The 25,825-nt window shown below is 37.7% G+C and overlaps 1 pseudogene; it reads left to right on the forward strand.

The window, feature by feature from the left end:
• Positions 1-18,970, forward strand: part of LOC149163308 (putative alpha-glucosidase Os06g0675700) — a 93,145-nt pseudogene extending 74,175 nt beyond the window's left edge.
• The last annotated feature ends 6,855 nt before the right edge of the window (positions 18,971-25,825 follow it).

The raw sequence follows: 25,825 nt of genomic DNA on the forward strand, positions 1-25,825 counted from the left end.
GCAACATCGGTCCATTCCATGGACCCATGTTGCCCCTGGATTCCCCAAAAAACGTCGTTTAGGGCCTCAAAACGGCTCCGGAAGTTCAGGACCCGAAAAACTACTAAAAATAGTAAGTTGTGCTACAATTAAGGAAACTGAAAATGCTGAGAAAGACAATGGTGGGGGTCCAGGTGGACTTGGCAGGTGGCCACCAATATCCACCTGGATCATTCCTCCCCCCTTAGGAAGCAATGGTCCCCATTGCGTTGAGCTCCTCCATGAGATGAGGAAACTTCTGCTGAACTTGTTCCCTGGTGAGCCACTTGCCCTGCTGAAGGAGTTGGCCTGCTTTGACAACTCGATACAGTTGGATATTCTGTTGGCAAGTGTTCTTGATCTGTGTGTCCATGATCCGATCAGTTGCAGCTTGTTCCATGCAATCTGGATTTAATTCTGTGGGTTTGAGTTGTTCTGCAATGTTGGATGTGTCTAGCAATGGTGGAAAGTATGGCCAAAGGTGGTCCACATTGAACACTGGGTGCAGGCGAAGGAATGGGGGAATGCTGAGCTCAAATGCATTGTCTCCCATAGCCTTAGTAATGGTGTAAGGACCATATCAGAGTGGTCTCAATTTCCGATAGGCTCCAGTAAGGCGTTCCTTTTGCAAATGCAACCAGACTTTGTCGCCCACCTGAAACTTGTGTGGCACCCGGTGTTGATCATGTCGCTGCTTGTATTTGGCATTTGATTTCTCAAGAATGTCATGGACCTGCTGGCGAATATGTTGGATGCGCTCAATGAAGCTGGTGGCCTTATCTGTTTTGGACTGGACATGAGCTGAATTCATGTGAGTAGCTGCACGGGGCATGGCCACATCAATGGGGCATAGTGGTTGGAATCCCAAACCTACCTGAAAAGGGCTATGGCCAGTGGAACTGTGAAGAGCTCGGTTGTAGCTGTGCTAAACATAGGGGAGGCTCTTGTCCCATGTGCGTGGATGCTTTGAGTTATACATGCGCAGAATGTGCACAATCATCCTGTTGACAACCTCTGTCTGGCCATCAGTTTGAGGATGGAAGGCTGTGGACTTCGTGAGTTTGGTGTCCAGCATTGACCAAAGACTGGACCAAAATGTGCTGAGAAACCGACTGTCCCGATCTGAGATGATAGACTGTGGGATCCCAAAGGGCACCCACACTCGTTCAAAGAAGAGTTTAGCAGTGGCTTCTGCTGTGATATTCTTCTTGCAGGCCATCATAATGGCCATCTTCGAGAACCTGTCGACAACCACAAAAACACAGTCATTTCCATGCTTAGTGGAAGGAAGGCCTAACATGTAATCCATGGAAATGGATTCCCAAGGTCAACTAGGGGTAGGCAACGGGGTATAGAGGCCGTGCTTCTTAATGGTCGGTTTGGCAATGGCACAGGCAGTACATGATTGGATGTACTTCCCAACATCCTGTCGAAGATTCGGCCAATAGAAATAATTTTGCAGTACTGCCACTGTTTTCTCGACCCCGAAATGCCCAGCAGCCCGACTGTAGTGTGCTTCCCAAATCATCTTGGCACGCTCGCTTGAAGGAACACAGAGGTGACCGAGGTGGCATAATAGGGCGTCCTGGAGGTGAAAATCTGCAACATGCCGACCTTCCAAGAGTGTCTGGTATGTGTGGCCGAATTCTGGGTCGCTTTTGTAGAGAAGTGGCCAATCAGCAGTCTCGTGCCCACAAGAGTTGAGCACGGTGGTTAGCGCCATGATCGGTGGCCGACTGAGGCAATCTGCAACATTATTGGTGCTGCCCTTTTTATACTTGATATTCAAGTGAAACTGTTGCAGGTATGTAGACCACTTCTGATGGCGATCATTCTGCAACTTCCCTTGGGTCTGTATGAACTGCAGAGGTCGGTGGTCTGTGTGGATGACCGTTTCCTTCCCCAAAATGTAATGCTTCCATTGTCGGCAGGCCTGTACAATGGAATACATCTCTTTATCATAAGTGGGGTACTTCCGGACTATGTCTGAAAGTGTTTCACTGTGATATGCCACTGGATGTCCATGTTGAGTAAGGACTGCCCCAATAGCATAGTCAGAGGCATCTGTCTCGACCTCAAATGGTTGTTGTAAATCTGGTAACGCGAGCACTGGTGCCGTGCAGAGGCGATCCTTCAATTCCCTGAATGCCTTCTGTTGAGATTCAGACCAAAAGAATTTTGCTTTCGCCCCGCCCTTGGTGACTTGACTGAAGGGCCAAGAAATATGATAAAACCCCAACACAAACCTGCGGTAGAAGTTGGCAAGACCTAGAAAGCTGCGGAGCTCTGTTAGAGTGGTTGGAGAGGGCCAATCCCGAATGACTTGGATCTTGGCCGAATCGACATGCACCCCCTGTTCATCAATGCTGTATCCCAGATACTGAACCTGGGTCATGCCAAAAGTGCATTTCTCCAAATTGGCACATAGCTTGTGTTGCCGCAGTGTTTGGAGAACCTGTCGGATGTGGTGGAGGTGCTCTTCCCAACTCTGGCTGAAGATCAGAATGTCATCCAAGTATACTACTACAAAGGAGTTGGTGAATGGCCGCAAGATGTCATCCATTAGCCTCATAAAGGTTGCAGGAGCATTCGTCAATCCGAAAGGCATGACCAACCATTCGAAGAGGCCCTCCTTGGATTTGAAGGCAGTCTTCCACACATCGGAGGGTTCGATTGGTACCTGGTGATATCCTGACTTCAGATCGATCTTGCTGAAATATTTCACCCCCTTTAGTTGGTCTAGGAGGTCATCAATCCGCGGGATCGGGTACCTATTACGGACAGTGATCTTGTTCAGCGCCCGATAGTCAATACAGAGTCTCCACGTCCCATCCTTCTTCTGTACCAACACGATCGGGTTCCCACAGGGCGATGAACTCAGACGGATGTGACCTTTCTGCAGGAGCTCCTGAATCTGCCTCTTGATTTCATCGTTCTCCAGAACGGAGCGCCGATAAATTGGTCCATTGGGTAGCGGCGCACCTGGGGTCAGATCGATGGAGTGCTTGACTTGACAGTGCAGAGGAACCCCTACCGGGGAGGTGAAGATGTCCTCGTACTCCTCCACAACCTTGTCCATCTGTAGTTGTCGTGCAGAGGGACCCCGTTTGGAGGCCGCGGCCACTGTCTTCTTCTTTCCTTGAGGGCGTATCATCAGGAAAACAAATTTCCTGGTTTTGGAAATGATCTTAGTGCATTGTTTTGCAGTAATCAAAGAGATGGCGGCAGGTGGTGCTACCTCTGGTATCCTGAACAACTTATTTCCCAATGTAATAATAACAGCACGGGGCCTTGATTCATACACAGCATGTCGCTTCCACAAGTATGGTTGTCCTAGTAATACATCACAAACTTCAAGGGGAGCAATGTCACACAATACCTCATCTGTGAAGGGCTTGATGTTGTATGGAAGGCGACACTGCTGGCTCACGCGAAGATCTCGTCCTTGGTGAAGCCACCCAATGGTGTATGGTTGTGGATGTGCTGTGGTCGGTAAGCCCAACCGCTTCACGACCTCTGCCGAAATGAGGTTCTTTTGACTCCCGCTATCAACAATGAACTGTATCAGGGAGCCCTTTACCCACATCTGGGAGTGGAAGAGACGCTCCTCCTCCTCTGGATCTTCGGGTTCATTTTTCTGGATCTTTGAGGTAGCAACAGTGGCGCTGGGATCCGCATCAATGATCTGCTTCCCTTTTTCATACCCCTTATCGGGTTCTGACTCAGAGTCGGAACATGCATCTGATTCTGAAACCTTTAGCTCAGCCACCAGTGACTGCTTGGCCCGACACTCACTTGTGTTGTGAGTGGAGCTCTTATGGAACTCGCACCATTTCCCAGTGTCCTTTCTCGGCTTCGCGGCGCTGTTCTTTGCTTGCGGCTTCGGCTGGTTGTCTTGGGCTGTCCCGCCTTGGCTTTGTCCTTTGTTCTGTGGTTTAGGGGCACCTTTCCCCTGCTTTGGATTCGCGGAACCCAAGTCTCGCTTCTTTTGTTTAAACTTCTGCTCGACCTTGACGGCATATCGGTATGCTGCGCCGAGCGAGGGGATGTTTAGGAATTGTATTTCTTCCTGGATGTACTTGTGCAGGCAGCCACGGTATTTGAGTATCAAATGTTGCTCCGAATCCTTGATACCCAACTTTGTGCGAAGGGTATGGAAAAGATTGGTGAACTCTGGCACGTCTTGGTCCCTTCCCTGCCGCAGCATGGTCCACTTTATGTATTCATCCTCATAGCTTCCGACAGGGTAGTACTGCTCCTTGATGGCATCCCGGAACGAATCCCAGGTGGGTGCGGCTGAAAATAGTGAGCCAGTACTTTCATCCTTCTGCTCGCAGTAGGTTTCCCACCAATCCTTGACGTGGAGGGCTGCTTTGAGAAGAGCAAAAACAATCTTTTCCCGACTCGAAAATTCATGAACAGAAAAATAACCCTCTAGCAGATTTAACCATTTATCTACGGCATCTGCGTCTATCTGACCCTCGAATATGGGGATTTCAAAATTAACTTGTACCTTAAAGGGTGTGGTGTTTCCAGAGTAGCTGCTGGAAGCCGATGCGTTGCTTCTGGGTAGCCGCTGAAGGATCTGGGCAAAGCTGTCCATCATCGCGTTCCGTTGTCGCTCGAGGGCTTCTTCGAGCAAGATTTTGATGGGATCTCCTACCCCCTCGTCTTTCTTCTCGTCCGCCATGGGAGGTCGTCGGGATTTGCGAGGCTGGTCTTGCAAAGGTTCAACTAGTTCAAGCCCTAACTCCTTATATCCCGACCTTGTTGGGGACATGCAAAGAAAAACAGAGAAAAAGCAGACCGCTCTGATACCACTGATCCGGATTTAAACAGGAACGCAACAAATTACAGAGATAACCGTATACACAAAGATGCAGCGGAAATAATACTTCATTTCATTAATGGAAAAATACTGAAATATGCTTACAACCAGAAATGGAAATAAACCAGCTAGGGCGATGGTAGCTTATCTCTGAGAAGAGATGTGATGGCTACATGCCTCTGAACTGTGTTACAATGAGGCTCGAAGGCCTATTTATTGTTGAGAAACAATGGAAAACCCTTAACATTCCAAAACCTAACCCTAGGAGATGAAACGCCAAACTGTGGGCCCCGTTTGGGGGTAAATTGGTACATCAACTTCCCGGGGTCGTAACTTTGGCATATGATCTCCGTTTGACGTGTGAAAGATCTATCCGAGCACTATCATTGTTGGAACGGGCAACATTGATGGACCCATGTTGCCCCTGGATTCCCCAAAAAACGTCGTTTAGGGCCTCAAAACGGCTCCGGAAGTTCAGGACCCGAAAAACTGCTAAAAATAGTAAGTTGTGCTACAATTAAGGAAACTAAAAATGCTGAGAAAGACAATGGTGGGGGTCCAGGTGGACTTGGCAGGTGGCCACCAATATCCACCTGGATCAAAACTGGTGAAAAGAATCTGAATCAAAGAGAAAGGCAAAAATGTTGCGGAGTACCTATAGGGTGGTGTATCTTGCAGCTCACCATCAAACTAGGCTTGGATGGATTGAAAACCTCATTGTTGTAGAGAAGGTTTTTCTTAGTTGCAGAGAAGATAACCGAGATAACAGTAGGAAAAAATCACCTCAATAAAACTTGTACGTCGAGGATCGTCAGATTTCCAAACCCTGATCACATGGAGCAAATAATGGCAAGTGTCTTGAGTAACAAGATCCTTCTAATTTCAGACACCATAGCATTAAATTGGAAATCCATCATGTATTGAGAGCTGAGCTACCAGAGTTATTTTATAATAAAAATATGACATTAAACCACAGTACTTCACTGAGACCTGTCTTGTCAGCATAAATTCCCGATATATATATATATATATATATATATATATATATATATATATATATATATATAGAAAGGAGAAGGTTTGGTTATCAACAAAGGGTAAATAAATTTTCGTTGCATGCTATTTTTATCTACATATAAAGTCTAATAGTTTGTAAATATCTGTTACAAGTGGTATCAAAACCGAGTTCACACATTGAGGCTTCTGGGATATGTATAATACAAAATAATCAAACTAAGTGAATGTGAATGTGAACACAGAGACAAGCACCGAGGAGCAGAATGTAGATGGGTCCAAGACAACCAAACTAGCCAGAGCAACTTATGTAGGGTCCAACCCCGACATGTGGATACATCTGGGAGAAGAATCTTGAGAAGCCAATGTTGCCTTACTTGAAACTATTCAATAGTTACGTGCTGAGATAATAAATTTAAGGACAGACAATAAATGGTTATGGCAAGAGCAAGAAATAATCCTTATAAGTTTGTTCGACCGACAGAATCAATGGGTACCAGACCCCAATGCTGGTAATAGGGAGAAAAGCATGACGGTCCATCAAGGAGAAGATAATGCTGAGTCGGTAGAAAGATATGAGGAAGATGAAGAAGGACGTTCTGATAATGTTTCTGACCAGCGAAAAACAAAAAGACAAAAAATGGAATTACAAGGGGAATTCAAAAATATAAAACCATCAACATTTGAGGGAGAGTCCAAGGAAGCAGCAGAATCATGGTTGATCGACATGAGTAAATATTTCCATATCTATGACTACAATGATAAACTGAAGGCATGACTGGTAGTTTATCAATTAACAGGTTAGGCCACCCTTTGGTGGAAGGAAATAAAAAATATAAGAAAAATTGACGAAGAACAAGTTACATGGAAAGAATTTCAAAAGAATTTAAAGGATAAATACTTAACAAAGCATTATTATGATGAAAAATAAAAGGAGTTCCATAATTTAAGGTTGCGATCCTTGACCATGGATGAATATGTGAAACGATTTACCTCCCTATTACGGTATGTACCGTATATGTAGGAAGAAAAGGCCAAGATTCAATGTTTTATTAGTACTCTAGCTAACTTTATGAAGGAAAAGCTAGAAGTTGATTACCTAAGGAAAATGGATGATGCAGTGTGAAAAGCCCGTATCTATTATCAACAAATGAAATGTAAGAGTGAAGGATCAAAAGGAGGATTGAGCCAGAGGGGGAGAAATTTACCCCCAAGTAGACAAACAAAATCTACCAATGGAAGGAATGTGTAACAAAGGCCCTTCAATAAATTTCCAACAAGGAATCAGTCAAAGGTCCCAACATCTACTGAAAATAGACAGACGGAGCAGATTAATAGGCCTGTCAATGATCAACAACATAAAGAGCCCCTGCAGTGTTGGGGATGTGGAGAACCCCATTATTACAAAAACTTCCTGCATAGGGCAAGGACATAACGAATTTCAAACATGAAAGAAGCTTCCGTAGTGGGGGAGGTGGCAAGGAGTATGCCTAGAATTAATGTTGCGCTTGATGACCATCAAGACGAATACCATCCCACCATGATTGAGTGTGAAGGTATGATCTCTAATCAACCTATCTCTATTTTGTTTGAGCCAGGTGCTAGCCTAAGCTATGTTTTTGCTAGGGTTGTATAGAGATGCTAACTGCAAAGCAGTAAATTTTAAAAACCTTGGTTAGTTCAACTAGCCACAGGGGCAAAGAGAAGGGTAGCTGAAAAAACATAGTGTTGTCTTATAACTATTTCCGGACAACAGATTTACATTAATCTAAATATACTCCCTTTGGGTTCGTATGATGTACTGATAGGGATGGATTAGTTCGAAGGACACTGGTCCTTAGTTGATTGCAAGGAAAAATCTATTAGCTACCTTACTGAGTCAAGACAGAGAGAGGAAAGACAAGGAATCAATAAAAATATTAACTTGTGTCTTATTACTGCTAACCAAATGGGGAAATTCATTAGAAAAGGCTGTCAGATTTACACTATCCATGTAGGATACACAAATTCCAAGAGAAAAATGACTTCCTTGGAAAATATTCTCATCATTCAATACTTTGTTGATGTGTTCCCTGAATCCATTCCTGGACTACCACCTAAGTGTGATATCGATTTTATGATTGAACTAGTTCCTGGTGCATCTCTTGTTTCCAGAACTCCTTATTGCATGAGCATACTTGAGTTAATAGAACTCAAAATGCAACTGCAAGAATTTCTTGATAAAGGTTACATTCGCCCTAGTGTGTCCCCCTGGGGATCCCCCGTACTGTTTGTACAAAGAAAGGATGGAACTTTAAGATTGTGTATTGATTATCGTCAGTTGAATAAACTAACTATCAAAAATAAATACCCTTTACCACGCATTGACGATTTATTTGATCAAGTTCGAGGAGATAGTGTGTTCTCAAAAATTGATCTAAGGTCCGGCTATCATCAAATAAGGATTAAGGAAGAAGTTATTTTTAAAACTGTGTTTCAAACTCGTTATGGTCATTACGAATTCATAGTATTACACTTTGGCCTTACAAATTCCCCAACCACTTTTATGAGTCTAATGCACGGTATTTTTCAGCCATAATTAGATAAGTTTGCGTTGATTTTTATTGATGATATATTGTTTTACTCCAAGAATCAGGTGGAACATGAAAATTACTTGAGAATGGTGTTCTAGAGCCTGTGAGACAATCAATTATATGCTAAGTATAGTGAGTGTGACTTCTGCAAAAGCCAAATACAGTATCTTGGTCATGTCATATAAGTAGAGGGTATAACAATGGATCCGAAGAAGATTAAAACCATTATGGAATGGACCACCACGAAGAATGTTGCTAATGTTAATCCTTCTTGGGTCTAGCTGGTTATTACCATCGGTTCATTGAAGGATTCTTGAAAATTTCCTTTCCCATGACCTTGTTACAGAAAAAAGGGCGAACTTTCCGGTGGATAGTTGAATGCCAGCAAAGCTATGAACGATTAAAAGGTTTACTTACTATTGCACCTGTACTAAAGGTAGTAGACCGGAGAATTTTTTCATGGTTTGCACAGATGCAAGTAAGGAAGGCATTGGCAGAGTATTAATGCAAGAAGGGAAAGTTATAGCTTATGAATCCTGCAAATTGAAAGAATATGAGTAATGATATTCTCCTTATGACCTTCACTTAATAGAAATAGTGCATGCACTTAAAATGTGGCAAAACTACCTACTGGGAAAGAAATTTATGCTATTAGTGGATCATAGTAGTCTTACAAATTTCTTTAACCAATCCAGACTAAATGCCCGACAGGCCAGATGGACAACATTCTTGAGTGAATTTTACTTTTAAATGAAGCACCTTAAGGGGAAAGAAAATTGGGTAGTCGATGCATTAAGAAGAAAAATTCATTGTATCTATGAGGTGCAATTCAGCCAGGTATGATCAAATATCCCTGATATAATTAAGGAAGCATCCCTTAAGGATCTAGAGTATGCGTTTCTTTGGTAGCAGGAAATTGATGCCCATAGGAAGGGGGAAAGTCTGAATGTGGCATAAATCTAGATAAAATGATAACTTTTAGAAATCGAATCTATGTTCCTAATCAAAATTCTGTCAAACAATTGATATTAGATGAATTTCACAAGAAACAATATGTTGCCCACCCAGGTTACCAGAAACTACTTTCTGTTATTAGGAAAGGTTGTTTCTAGCTAGGTTTAAGAAAAGATATTATTGCATACCTAACTAAATGTTTGGAGTGTCAATTAGTGAAGGCAGAACATCAACATCCCGCTGGGCTACTACAACCGTTGCCCATCCGTGAGTGGAAATGGAGACAATTACCCTGGATTTCATCATTGATTTACCTCGCACCAAGAAGCAACATGACTCAATTATGGTGGTGGATGATAAGCTAAGAAAAACTGCTCACTTCATACCAGTAAAATGCACTTACAAAACTGTTGAAATTGCAGACATTTTTATGAGAGAAATTTTCAAATTGCATGGGATACCCAAGGTGGTAATCTCTAGCAGGGATGTAAAATTTACATCTAATTTTTGGAAAACACTCTTTTCTAGATTGCATACACAGATTCAATTTAGTACTACATAACACCCATAGACAGATAGTCGTATAGAGTGAGTGAATCAAATTCTAGAGGACATTTTAAGAATGTTTGTGATGCAACAGCCGCATAAGTGGGAAGATTACCTCCATTTAGTGTAGGTTTCTTATAATAACAGATACCATGAGTCATTGGGCATGAGCCCCTTTGAGGTGTTATATGGAAGAAAGTGCAGGGTGCCCATAGATTGGAATAGTCCTGTCAATAGACTAACATTCCGTCCTAATATGTTAACCAACATGGAGGGGACAGTTAAGAAAATTCGTCAGAATTTAAAAGCTTCCCAAGATAGACAAAAGGTTTATGTAGATAAAAGAAGAATGTATTCAAAATTCCAGGTAGGGGATCAAATGTATTTGACAGCAAATCCAAGAAAAAGAACCTTGCAGTGGAGGGTTTGTGCTAAGTTAGCACCTCAGTACTATGGTCCTTTTCAAGTTTTGGAATGGATTGGACCTGTAACGTACAACCTCACATTACCAAGTCATATCTCGGTTCATAATGTCTTCCATGTCTCCTTGTTAAAACAAATATGTGTACAACCCTCAACATATAATTAACTAGGAAAATGTACAGGTAATAAGTTAATAGAACAAATAATGTATAACTTTCTTTTTTGAAAAGTTTATGACAGTAGGTTGTAAAATGTGTAGGTCGAACCAGAAGGAGAGTTTCTGGCAGAACCTCTTCATATTTCGAGCGGAGAGAAACAACCTTGCAGAAACGAGCCGTCACATAGGTTAAAGTGCAATGGAAGTACTTTGGCCCAAAAGAGGCCACCTGGGAAGAAGAGGATTTTACACGGAAAGCTTATCCAACATTATTTTCATAAATCAAGAAGAACACTAGGGACAATGTTCCTCATAAGGGGGGGGGGGGGGAGATGTAACACCCCATGTTACATAGACAGTTAATTTGGATTACTAAGTTTTACTTATCACTTTATCTTTTTACTTTATGACTTTGTCATCAAATAATTGACACGGAACATTAAGGAATGATGGCTGGGAGGCCAGAACATATTTATTTTATAATTAATGAATATTAAGAGTTAAAGTATTTTGACAAGAACTAAAAACATTTGTTAACCTCTTGAGATAGTTAAAGTGGTTACTCACCTGTCTCCTCAAAAGAGGAATTCAAGGAAGTCCTAGGGGGCTGGAGAAGACAAGAAAATAAAAAATACAAGATGGGTCAAGGGAGAAAAATATTGCTATCAAGAATTCCTTGAGCTAGGTCGAATAAACCAGTGCGAAAAACTTGAGTACAGTCAGAGAGGTATGTGACTTTAGGTTAGACAATGAGTCTTGCTGCCCAAGATACTTGAATGTAACAGACTCATATTATTGTTCGCAAGAGGAAGAGCTCGGGGGAGAGTTTGGATGTAATTTCCAGACTCACGGTTGGGTGGTGAGATCTTCCCAAAGAGGAACTACAAGGCGATGAATAGATAAGAATTCAAACTCTTATAAATTAATGATTATTGAAATAATTATGCTATTAATGATTGATCAGTATTAGAATAATGATTCTACGATGATTGATGAATAATAGTACATGAATTATTGTAAGGATTATGCATGTGCTAGGTGTTTTGGAATCGTCTGTTCTATGTCATAAGCTAGGACGAAACAACATATATATTTAAACAGGGAATTTTTATTTTTTTTTCTAGTTAAGACTAACCTAAGTACCCACGGGGATTTGAACCAGTGACCTATCGCAAGGAGTGCCTTAACAAGACACCCATTCACCGTCAATCCAAAACCCCATGGGCAACAGGGAATTTTTATTATTCTGCATACAAAATATCTTATATATTTAAACAGAGCATTGTTACTATTCTGCATATGCAACATCCTAATTGAATAAAGTATACATTTATAAAATATATGACAACCACAAGTAAAAAGCTCAGCATATTTTCAAAAAAGTCACATGATGGGAGAATCAAACTACATACATGAAAACTGTAAGGAAGGTTAAGAGCGAAGCTAATTCTTTCTAAATTTAATAACTGGTAAAATTCACCACTGAATTCAATGGTTGATCAATACTCAGTCATATTTTGGTAAAACGAGTTATTGCAGCTCCATACTTTCATAAATTAACCAAAAACGATCCATGCATAGACTCTGTGGAGTCAGATGTATCCAAGACAGACAAGCTTCAATGAAGGAAACCAAAAAAAAATTGATAGAGTAATAAACCATAAAAGTGCTAATTACTTCCATCAACACCATATCCAACTCTCGAAAAGTTTACAAGCCAAATTATGCAGACCCATCATGAATTAGACAAGTATCAAACCCTCAGAGGAGCCAAACATATATCAAACTGTGCCATGAAGAATGTATTTCACCTCGGCTCACCGAGTGACCAAAACATACATTAAATAACAAGTGTATAATTACAAAACATGTCTGGCTTGTAGCCTCTGCCAAATCTTCACGTCTTCACCCAGAAAAGCTAGGGTAGTACCCAGTGGAGCAATCTCATGTGTAGAAACAAAGCAAACAAAATTATATGAGAGAGATAAGCCGCCATGGGGTTCAACAGTAAAACCAACCTGAAAGGTAGAAGGTGTTAACAATACATGAGTATGATGCCTCTGAGATTAGCACACCAGCAAGGGTAGTGGTTCTATATGGGTTGGTACCTGAAATTCCAATGTAAACACTGTTAAAAAGAATCCCTCAATGATAATTTCAAATCATAACTCAGCTGAGCTGAAAGGTACTTGAAAGTTGGAATTGGAGTTGTGAAGCCCACCTATGCCATTACAGAATTAGTAGCCGCTTAGTTAGGAACATAAAACCAAAAACCTATTTAAACTATAAGATTAGCTCTTCGAGCGTGAATATCTCCGAGTTCACCTCCATTTCGAGTGGAAAGCTGGCAGAAGCAATAATTACTTGCATAGTAAGACCAAATGAACATAAAATCTTGCTTGTGCACCTTCAAGACAGGGATGGAAACTGGTGAAAAGAATATGACTCGAGGAGAAAGGCAAAAAGGTTGCGGAGTACCGGTAGGGTGGTGTATGTTGTAACTCACCATCAAACCGGGCTTGGACGGACTAAAACCCTCATCGTTGCAAACAAGTTTTTTCTCAGTTGCAGAGCAAATAACCGAAGGTATGACACAACTCAAATGATTCCATTTGCCATAGGAGGTAGAGGAAACGGTTACCTCAGTAAACCCTGGACGTCGAGGACCGTCAAATTTCCAAACCCTTATCGCACGGAACAAATGATGCCAAGTGTCTTGAGTAACCAAATCCTTCTAGTGTCGGACACCAGAGCATTAAATTGACAACCCATCATGTACTGAGAGCTGAGCTACTAGATTTATTTTATAATAAAAATATGACCTTAAACCACATTACTTCACTGAGACCCATCTTGTCTGCATAAATTCACAATATATATATATATATATATATATATATATATATATATATATATATATATATATATATATATATATATATATAGATAGATAGATAGATAGATAGATAGATAGATAGATAGATAAAGGAGAAGATTTGGTTGTCAACTAAGGGTAAATAAATTTTGGTTGCATGTTATCTTTATTTATGTATAAAGTTTAATAGTTGGTAAATATATGTTACGCTTGGTCTCCCCTATTTTAAAGCACATAGCAAGGACTATGGATGCCAATTTTCTAAAAGGAACTTGGTACAATTTGTACAATGTATCAGAGTCAATAAAAATGGAGAGTTGGACAAACATTGATTATATGGATAACATCAAGGATTTTACTCTAGATCCTATGAATTTCCCTAAGATGGAAATGAAAAGGTTTTCATTCTTCCAAATTTCATTTTATTATGGTTGGGTATATTCTTCAATCTCAAATCGCCTCCTACAAGTCCCAAGTTTCAATATCCATAGCACCGAGCTTATTTTTCTTAGGTTAATTTAGTCACAAGCTTTGTGGAAAGGATGTCCTCTTGGCACCTTCCAAGACTGAGAGTATTATTGGGGATGAAACTGTTAAAATGCCCAGAAAACAAGGAAGATCAAGTTATATACATAGATTTTTCTAGAGAAATAAAGATAGTAAATCGTAAGAATATTTAGTTTTTGCTAATAACAGTTATAGAAAATAAACCTAATATACTAACATAGAGCTTCAAAGGTGCCCAAAAGCACGGTCATATCAATTGGTTTAAACTTTGCACAAAACATTGCATGGAAATAATAAAATAAGAAAGCAAGTTATTGCTAGCAAATTTATGATAGGATAATACTCTGCAAAGTTTACATATTTGTCTTGCTGTGTCTATTGTATTTATTCTCTACTTTGGCTTTTTTTTGTATCTATTGTCCTCTTTCTCCTTTCATGGAACTCAATGAATCCCAATGCAAAAAGATAAACTAACAAAGCGAAACAAAGAAACTTGCCAATGACTCTTTTTTACAAATTGTCTTTGGTGATTTTACTACAACTTGGCTTGAATGCATATGTGGTTCTAATTGCATTGATGTGCTAGACGGTTCAGGTCTTTCCCCTGGTAATTTGATGGTCCCCATAAACTTACCCTCACAAAAAGATCTGGGCTTATTAGGAACTATTTTACTGTTCCTCAACTCGGCCTGGAAATTTGGAAGTGTCATCCTCTTTCAAGTATACCATGCATGAACCTCTTGCATCTCCCTCTCTTGATATGAAGACACAGAAGGAAAACAGTTAAAATGAGTTTCCTAGGACTTAAATTTTTATTTTTTTTATTAATTATTATTAACTATTAACTTAACAATTAACTCACTATTAACTTCAATTTTTTATTAATTATTAACTGACTATTAATTTGACGGTTGACTATTGTTCAATCATCTAACATTAAATATGAAGGTGCATAATGGTGCAAGACCTAGGGAGTCTTTCTCAAAGGGAAAGCCTTACTGCGTAAAATTGTGATAGTTTGAGGAAACTATTGTTGTTGTTTAATTATTATAGTTATTAATAGTTATAGTTCAATTTTCTATTCATTTTGTTATCACTGTTGTGTTGCTATTGTTTATAGTTTCATAATTAATTCTGGGCAGCTAACTAATTAATAGATATTAGTTATTCTTTATGCTTTCATTTACATTTGTATCGTTAATGGTTTGTGAGGAGATTTTTGCTTTCATTTTAATTGCGTGGAGGCACTGCTAAAATGGTTCAAATCGAAATATCCAATTTAAAAAGTCAAACACATCAACCATATGCATCTCTCTACACAGTGAAAGCCTTCTGCACAAATCTCTCTACATAGTGAATTTTTTTTGCACAAGCTTCAACAATAGTATAATTGACATGAAATGTTCTATCAAATTTTTGAGGAGGCGTATGCTTTTGGAAATTGCAATATTCTTAGAGATATCATTCACAATAGTAGTGTGGAGAAGTTGATTGTTCGAGAAATGTGTTTTTTCCTCACTCTGGCACAACATCCACTCATGTTGTGCAATTAAGTTTTTAATAATTTGAATATATAGTTTTATTTTTATTTTCAAAATTAAAAAACAATTACGTTTTTAATAATTTGAATATATAGTTTTATTCATGTTTTCAAAATTAAAAAACATCATAAAGGAATGATTTTTCACGTCAAGCATATGCATAATAAAGGATAAGATATCGTTTTCAGTAGTAGTGTAGAGAAGTTGATTGTGCGAAGAAATGTGTTTTCTGTGGACTTCGACACAACCATTCACTCGTTGCGTAATTAAGTTTTTAATAACTTGAATATATAGTTTTATTCTTGTTTTCAAAATTAAAAAACAATTACATTTTTAATCATTTGACTATATAGTTTTATTTATGTTTTCGAAATTAAAAAACATCATAAAGGATTAATAATTTGAATATATAGTTTAAAGAAGAAATGAGTTACAATTAATCTTTTAATAATTTGAATCTATAGCTTTATTTTATGTTTTTGAAATTAAAAAATAATTATGCTTTTAATAATTTGAATATATAGTTTTATTCATGTTTTTGACATTAGAAAACATCATAAAGGAATGATTTCTCACATCAAGCATATGCATAGTAAAAGATAGCATATAGCTTGTAGTAGTAGTGCAAAGAAGTTGATTCTACAGAGAAATGTGCTTTCTCTAAACTCCCACACAATCATTCATTCATTGTGTAATTAAATTTTTAATAATTTGAATATATTGTTTAAAGCTAGATCGAGCTACAATTACATTTTTATAATTTGAATATACGGTTTTTAATTGTAATGTGCGGGAAGCCACTCTGAGGAATCTTTGTGTTCCAAGTTAATAGCTTTTTGGAGTATTTTAATTGTTAATATGTCTTCACACAAACACGGGAGTTTGGAAAATGGTATTGTGCGAGGATACAGAAGTTGTCCAAAACTAGTTTGTACAGAGAATTATAATGTATGGGAAACTAGTGTGCAGAGCTTTGCTCTTCAACAATCTACAGAGATTTTAGCCCCCTCCAACGTAAGGGACTGACAACATTGGGAAAAGCAGTAACAGTGTCAGGAATAGCAAGGTCAAGTATAACATTGTTAGTGTCAGAGTACTCACCGATGAGCTGACCACTCACAAAATTAGTATTTTTTTATTTTTATTTTTTTAAATAAATTATGGGTTGATAAATGTCGAAAATAAAATGCTCTCCACGAGGTTAACTATGTCATATCAAAGATTGCTAAGCCAATCAAAAATTAGAAATAAGACTTCCAAAAAAATTGCAAAATTATTTTTGAATTTATAGGAAAATAGAAATATTGATCATTTTAATGAAACTTTGGTTAAAAGTGCAAAAAAAAATAAAATATGCAGAGTTGACCACGAGGGGAATGCGATAGTCCAAGCAAAGACTAGTAATATATTTAAAGTTTATTAGCCTCATTATATAAAGATGGCATTATTTTTTACTTTGGAAAAATTATGATGTTAATCTATATATTAATCACTTATAATTATATAGTTATTTTATTTAATAAGTTAATGATTTAGTATGTAGGGATTAATAGTAAAATTTTCAATTAAAATATTAATATAATGAATAATAAAATATTTACAAAATATGATTGATTGTGGTTGATATGTTATACCATGATTTATGTTGACTATGTTTAGTCGTGTTTGGCTAGATATGGTTGATTATGTTTTTATGATTGACTTATGAATCATAATATTTTTATGGTTACACATAATTAAATATGATTACCTATAATAGACAATGTTAACTCTAAATAATTTAACATAAATAACATAGTTGAGCGTAGTTTATTATAATTATTTTTTATTAAATAAACATAGTAAATCAAACTTAAATATAATTCACTATAGTTAGCTATATAAAACTATTATTGACTATACTTAATTTTGATTCAATCGCAAATAACCATGTTTAATTATATTTATAACGATGATGATTTTGGTGGAGAGGTTAACATACACTAAGACCAATATGATACCTTAAGAAAGTAAGCAATTAACTGAGACTCTTTAATATTTTATTTCTATGATCATAAAGAAGGGAGAGAAGCATTCTGAGATCATTGTAGTTTTGTTGACTGAACAAGTCGAGAAGGCTGGTAGTGTGACAAATGTTTTGGAATAGAAAAAGGATGTAAGAGTTAGGCAATCGAAAAAAAGTGCTCTTCATCTTCAACTCTCTTATTACCACAAAGGGGGTAGACTCTTTTGTCCCAAGGTGCTTTGGAAATAGACCAATGCCCAGTTTCACTTCGAAGCTCATGAGAATTAGTTTTTAGCTTTGCAATGATTATTTTCTTCTTAGCACTAGTCAAGACAAAAAGATAACTTTGGTTAGCGAGGGTGGGGTTTATCAACTCCTTAAAATACCTTAACTTCATTTTTCCTTCTAACTCCTTATCATCCCACAACTTATCCTTAAATTTAGAAGTAACAATGTTTTTAATAATATCCTTATTCTCCAAGATGATCTCCCCCTTTATCCCCCAATGGTCAAGCCAAGATTGGGCATCCTTATACCAACCTTGCTTAAGCTGGAGGTAGGGATTTTGTGATGCAGGAGCATCCAGCTCTGAGGAGACGAATGGCAGTTGACTGACTCATGGAAGGAGAACAGAAACAGGACAAAGATTACGTGCTTAGGTGGACAGGTCATTAGGCTTGTTGTTGTTTCTTTTTAATTATTGTTTGCTTCATTTTCTTTCAGAAGGTCGTTAGAGACCACAACATTATAATTGTAAGTTGTTTTAGCTTAGGAGATGAATAGCATTTAGTTAACTCTTTATTAAAAGAAACTGGATGGCAGTTATAAAATTCTGGTTGAACAGTTCAACCGAAAAAGGGGAAGCAGTTATGCTCTCCATGTACTTAAAAACGGGAAAAAAAACAAAAAGGGGAGACCCCTCCAGCACAAGAGAAAGAGACAGCAAAACAAAACCTCTATAATACAATAATGCTATATCTTATTTTTCCCAACGAAATAACCTACTGTTGATATTTTCACATGCGTGTATAAAATTCTTTCTGTATGTTCTAAGAACGAGATTGGAACAAATAGCCATTAACTGTAACAGGAATCGAGATAACGAAAGGAGTTCTGCAGTCACCCATTTGAAATCGAGTCAACAACAGAAGTTCTACAGACACCCATTTGAATCGAGACAACAAAGGAAGCGCTACGGACATACATTTCCAGCAAGCAAAAGTACAGAACCTTTCAGCTGTTGCAAAGACAAACAGGTACCAAGAAATACGAACTACTGTTTCATTTCCTTTATAAAATAACACAAATACTGTATGCAGAAAGGGAGGTTAATTTAATACGATTCACCACATAACTGTGGGTTGTCACAAACCAACACAAATTACAAACTTCCTGAGCTTTGTCAATCACCAAACACCTTCAGAGATGCGGCCATATAAATTGTTACATTAGAACAGAGACACGAGAGTCACAAAACGCCGGAAGAGGCATGGCCGACACACTACAGCCATAACAGAGCTAGCACCTAAACTATCAAACCCTCCATAGCCTACAGTTACATTAAGGTCGGAGCAAACCCTACCAGTTTGCGAGATTAGCCAGGTTCAAGTGGTAACCGAAGGTTGAATGTGGACAAACCCTCGACAGCTAGCCACCAAGACAACCTGCACACAAAACAGAGCCAGGTTAGAACGGAGTTTGGGCAAACCAAAGGTAAATTGATACAAAAAAGAAATGGAGGTGTGAAACGAAGGAAGCGCACAGCACTTACAGTCAATTTGACAAGGAGACCGGCGGAACCGACCCTGATAACCCCAGCTGAAACAAGGAACAAGAACCGTGAGAAGTTGCAACAGGAGCAGGGATAGAGTAAAACAGAGAACCATAGGTTACCTTCGGAGGCGAGGATGAACACAGCCAACCGGGAGCGCTTAAGTTGTAGTCAATCTGTACAGTGAAAACAACTAATTAACGGAACAAGCAGAGACCAAGTGACAGAGAGCGCCCATAAAAACAAAACTTACCATTACACACAGGTGAAGACCAGCAAGGTAACGCGCGCCCAAGAAACCCATAATCAAAGCAGAGAAAGCCCGAAGGCACAGCAAGCCATCAGGAGCCGCAGCAGAGTAGCATTCAGGACATGGGTATGGTGTATCACCCATAGAAACCACCGTGGAGCAGAGCCAGGATCGAGCCCGGAGAACCGTCAACAAAACCACAAAACAGAGTTTGAGCTGAGCACGGGAGGAAGTGAAATGACCCGAAACACAAAGAGTAGGGTTTAACAAAAGGGGAGGCGGATAGACCGGGTGAACCGGCAGGTGGCCATTCCCAACCGGGAAGGAGGGTTAGTAATAAATACATACAGATTGCAATCAAGTCGAGCCTACGGAGAGTTGACAACAACCCTTAAGAAGTGACAATTCACCTACCAAAGTCCATTACCGAAAGGTCGAGAGGCCTGTAGAGTGACAACGTGGGTCAAGTTATCCACGTCACGTTTTCCATACATTGGTTAACGTTCGGCTGGGCCATCATTTTGACTAGAGTTAAAAACAATTTTGGGGAGCCTCTTGGCTTTGATGTTGTATAATTTCCTCTTATACATCATATACCTAATCATAGTCATGCTTTCAATGGGGGAAATACTAGCTTCAATCAAGATAATAGAATAGGGAGTATTTTCCTTTAATCTTGATGTTGTAAGTTATAAATTGTTTTTTGATCATCTCAATTTTTCTCTACGATTTTCTAGAAATAATGCACCCTCAAACTTCACATCCATATAAAATGACAAGGGTAATAAGAGTCTCGAAGAGGGATTTTTTTTACTCCAAACCCAAAGATCCATTGACTTACAATTGTTTTCAAACTCATAGTAAGCTTTGCAACTTCCAATAATCATTTTCAAGATACTATAGTTCCAGTTGAGCTCATGATAAATTTCAATACCTAACTATTTATATCTCCAAATAATTATTATCATAAATAAAAATATCATAATCAATTTTTTAAATTTATTTATCATAATTTTAATTTTGTCCGTATTAACATTCATACCCATCATAAAATAGTAAAGATGAAAGATTCTAAGTTACGTTAGTTATCTGGATCATGAAGGTTTCTCTCAGGAAAAATGATATCATCAAGGTAAAGGATAAAAGTAATGTCTCCAACGTTGAGCCTAGGAAAATATCATAATTGATTTTTTAAATTTAGTTATCATAATTTTAATTTTATCCGTATTCACATTCATATCCATCTTAGAATAGTAAAGATGAAAGATTCTAAGTTACGTTAGTTATCTGGATCATGAAGGTTTCTCTCATGATATCATCAAGGTAAAGGATAAAAGTAGTGTCTCCAACGTTGAGCCTGGGACGGTGAGCTTAGTATAGAGATACGCATGAATAAATTTATTCCTTAAATATCTCGAAATTGAAAAAGGCACACAATAAAGGTTTGCAATTATCCAATAGTTTAAAGTTTTCGTTCGCCATATGTGTAATGGCCCCACATGGTTGCCTTCAAGATTGTAGTTCTAACTCACATTCTTTGAACCTGGATGCCGTGGAACCTCGGCCGCTTTAAAGTAGAAAATTATTGATTTGTTTTTTGGGTGGTGTAGTGGAAGTACAATAAAAAGCTTTTGCCATCTTTTGCGTGACCAACCATTTCAAGTACTCAACAGAACTTTTCTTTCTACGGATATATTTATGTGAACCATGGGACAGATAATTCTGCAGTGAAAACACTGTGAGTAGTTTGTTTATATATATATAAAAGTCGGGTCACAATCATGCATTCTAGTTTGACAATTTCGAAGTTCTAATGTCGATTATAATAGTGGTGGCAAACATAGGTGTGGACAGTGGTTGTCAATTCTCTTCCCTGTGCATGAATCAGACGGTTGCATTACCATATTCATATTCCCATACACTTTTCCTTTTCTAAATCAAGAGTACCGAGGTGCCACCTTTTTCCATGTTTTTCCTGCCTGCTGTATGCATTTTATATTTCCACTTGATTGCACATTAGCCGAGTTAATAATTGATCAGGTGACCGCTGGAACCCGGTTCCCCCTAATAATAGCATGTAGGGACATTCATAATAAACAAACTATAGACAAACCTATTCAAATTCATTCTCATACACTATAATATTATTACATTTGTGCACGTTATTGCAACCCAGTAAACATTAGGATGTAGCATCACGAGAAGACAAGAATGCCCACTCTCAAAACCCAACAATAACTATATGTGGGCTGTGGCAGACATGAGTTTGATTCAATGAATGGGCGGATAAAACTTTTGAGGAAATTAAAATGATGAAGTTCGTTGGAAAACTCAATACATAAAAATATTTCATGTTCTACCCGTGGACTGCTTAAATGGCAATGACAATGAAAAATACTTCCGACGGGTGATGGGAATACATAAAAATATTTCACATAATGAATATGTTCAGAGCATTGCATTAATCATGAACAAGCTTCTCCTTGCGTACAATCATTTGAAATGTTTCTTCATTTGATTGAATATTATTAAATTATTTGAGTGTTTTTTCATTTGATTGAATATTATTAAATTAATTAAAAATTTGTAGTGGGTTATCGTGATCATACGATCGCCTTTTGTTCAACTTTATTCACAAAATGTTATGATCGCATATTCATGTTATGATCACAATACATGCGCCTGTTTATAAATGTTGGCTTTAATATTAAGATTGATTGCATATATAGAGCACCAGTACAGTGAAGGAAATTATGAAACATAATATTTGCGGAGTATTTTTCATATTGTGGTGATTTTAGATTTAGAAGGTTGTAATTTAGTAAATTTAAAGGATAGAAATAGATGGAAAAATGAAAAACTTATTTCATATTAATATTTTAGGAGAGAGTTGAGAATATAAATTATTTTTGGGAATTAAATTTCTCAAGAGATATTTAGAATCTCTCACAACGAAATAATAAATTTTGACATCTTAAACCACCACGAACCTGACTCATGCATAGAGTTCCCATAGAAAATAATACTTATAGCCAAAAGAACTTAATATTTGATAGAAATAAAAATGATCTCTTTCTAAATGAATTAAAAACTAATTTGCTTCCTTTATCTAATATAGACAACATAGAAGACCTCTATCATAATTTTACTACAACCCTCTCATATTCTATTAACAAGTTCTCAATTGAAGTTTCAAATAATAAAAGAAATAGCAAAACCAATCCATGGTATGACAAAGATTGTAAAAGTGCAAGGAGAGCAATTAAGGAAGCTGTTGATGAATCTCTTAAAATGGACAAGATAAAAATATACAAAGCCCTAACTAAAAGGAAAAAGAGGGAGTACATTCGTCAAAGACAGGAGAATCTCTTACACCTCTCTAAGGTAGCTCCTAAGAAATTTTGGAGGCAGATTCTAACTAGGAAGATTAAGGATAATAATAAAATTGCTCTTCACGATTGGAATTCCTATCTTAAAAAGCTTTATGAATCTCCAAATGTCATGGATAATTTGGAAACCCTTCTCACAACGAAAGAAGTTTTCTCTTTAGAAGACATTAAGTTTGGGGTTAATCGCCTCGCTAATGGGAAAGCTAAGGACATTGAAGGTTACCAAGCGGAAATCTTAAAAATTGGATGTCCTGTCCTCATCCCCCACATCCACAAGCTTTTCAATCAAGCAGTCAAGCAAGGGTTCCCTAAACCTTGGACTGAGAGCCTCATTATCCCTATTTTTAAAAGTGGGGATACAAATAACCCCTCTAATTATCGAACAATTATGATCAGCCCTCTCTTAGCCAAGTTATATGGTAGTATTTTGGAAAAGAAGTTAAGCATATGGCTTGAAAGTGAAGGTAAGCGGGCTAAAGGCCAAGCAGGTTTCAGAAGGCACCACTCAACAACATACCACCTTGTTACGCTTAGGATCATTGCGGAGGAATGTCGTAACGAGAAATCTAATTTGTTTTGTTGCTTTGTGAACTTTAGAAAGGCTTTCGATACGGTTCCTAGATACAACCTTTGGAATAGATTAGAAGAGCTAAAGGTTCCTCTCGAGTTCAGAGCTACCGCTATAAGGTTATACGAGAATGTAATTGCCAAGCTAAAGAGCAATGAAGGGTGGTCGAAAGATATTAAGTGTAACATCGGAGTTAAACAAGGTTGCCCTCTCTCCCCTACCCTTTTTGGCATTTACATCGATAAGCTCGAAGGCTATTTATAGGAAGCAGGATGTGATGGCACGATCTTAGCTGGGATAGTCATCATCCTTCTTCTTTATGCTGACGATATTGTTCTTTTGGCAAGGTGCCCATCTGATCTTAATAAGCAACTCAGGCTTCTTAAGGATTTCTGCTCTACCATGGGTATGACTGTTAACACTGACAAAACAAAAGTTATGATTATCAAATCCAAGAAGGACACTTACGCTAATTTTATGTATGACAATAATAACTTGGAGGAAGTGTATTCTTACAAGTACCTAGGAATTGATATTCATCACAAGCTCAACTGGAACCATAGCATTGAGAAAAGGATTAATGGGGGGTGGAAAGCTTACTTTGGTATTGAAAATAATTGTAAAATAGCAAACCTTGTAATGTGGGATAAAAAGAAGTTCCTCTTTGAAACTTTAGTCACTCCTGTTATCTTATATGGCTGTGAGGTTTGGGGTTGCAGCATCTCTAGAGAATCATGGAGAAAGATTGAGCAAATCCAGAAGCGTTTTATAACTTATAACCTGAAAATTAAAAGTAATACACCCTATCCTATTCTCCTTATAGAAGCAGGTCTTTCCCCTATTGAGAGCCTAGCTATGCTTAGGTTTCTGTTGTACAAGCACAAAATCAGTAACATAGACGATCATAGACTTCCTAAGCTAGCTTTAAATTCTAGCCAAAACCACCTAAGGCTTAATCGAGGGTGGCATAAAGACACAAGGGCCTGGTTAAACTATTGGGAGATCAACGAAAATGATGCATTGAAAAACATAAATAACATTAAATATATTGTTACTTCTAAGTTCAAAGAAAAAATGTGGTGTGAGAGAGACTTGGCGGCTAAAAGAAAATTAAGTTATTATAAGAAGGTCATCAACCCCACCCTAGAAGATCAAAAGTATCTCTCTATTTTAACTAGCTCAAAGAAGAAAATTAATATAGCAAAGATTAGAACGAATTCTCATGAGCTCCATAGTGAAACAGGTCGTTGGGCAGTTCCTAAAACACCATGGATGGAAAGGATCTACCATATATGTGAGAATAGGAACATCGAGGATGAAAACCACTTCCTCTTAGAGTGCCCCGCGTATAGCCACATTAGATCTCAGTTTCACAATCTTTGTTACAATACTGACCTTCCTAGCCTTTTACAATGTCAAAATTATAGTGAGCTCGGGAGGCTTCTCTCCAAGCTTTTTGAGCATAGGAATAAAATCTTAAATCAGAATAGATATTTTGTTTCTTTAGGTCCGATAGACCATTATTTGGTCTCAGCGGACGTTAACCATCATCATCATCATCATCATAAACATCTCATTAAAAGTTAATAGCTACTCCTTCCATCTAATAAGCTGATCCACTAACCTCAACCTACACACAAATGATAATAATCATAATATAATAGAAAAATTAGATATTTCAATAAAACTAGGTTATTAATAAATGAAATATTTTTTTTAAATATAGAATAAGTTAATAAGGCATTAAGTTTTACAATAATATATTTATTATAATAATAATATAACTTATTTATTATTTAAAAAAATAAAATTTAAATGTAAAATATAAAATTCGATTTTATAATAATTAAAATTAATTTTAATTTACACAATTTCTTTAACTATTATTAAATTATAAAATATAAAAAATTATGTAGAAATTTTGAATAATATGATACTTATTCACAGAGATTATCCGATTATACACTATTGCAGAATACATGCATAATACATAACCTCCTCTACGTTGATCATCAATTTTGCAGAATTAAAAACAATGAAACATCAATTTCATGCACACATTAATATAGTATGTAACCCGGGGAAAGAATACAGCTGAAAACCCCACACTATCTGTATATTATAATGATTGAGAACATGTAACAATACATAGTACAATACTCCTCACAAGTACTCAGTACTATCTCCACCTGTTACACACAAACTAGCTCAGATCTGAATCAAGCACAGGTTCAAATCTCTACCACTGCTTGTCTGCCTCCACTGCACAATCCTGCATGAGAATAGATGAGAATGGCTGATCCAAACTCGTATTTCCCTTGGCTGAACCACGCAATCCTCATTGGCAATACTCAATCCATTGATTGTGCAAATCTCATGCACAACTATAGTCACAACTGACAGCTG

Source organism: Pinus tabuliformis, chromosome 5_1, assembly GCF_031772625.1.
Source record: "Pinus tabuliformis cultivar Carrire ecotype Pingquan chromosome 5_1, CPIR1, whole genome shotgun sequence".
Lineage (NCBI taxonomy): Eukaryota > Viridiplantae > Streptophyta > Pinopsida > Pinales > Pinaceae > Pinus > Pinus tabuliformis.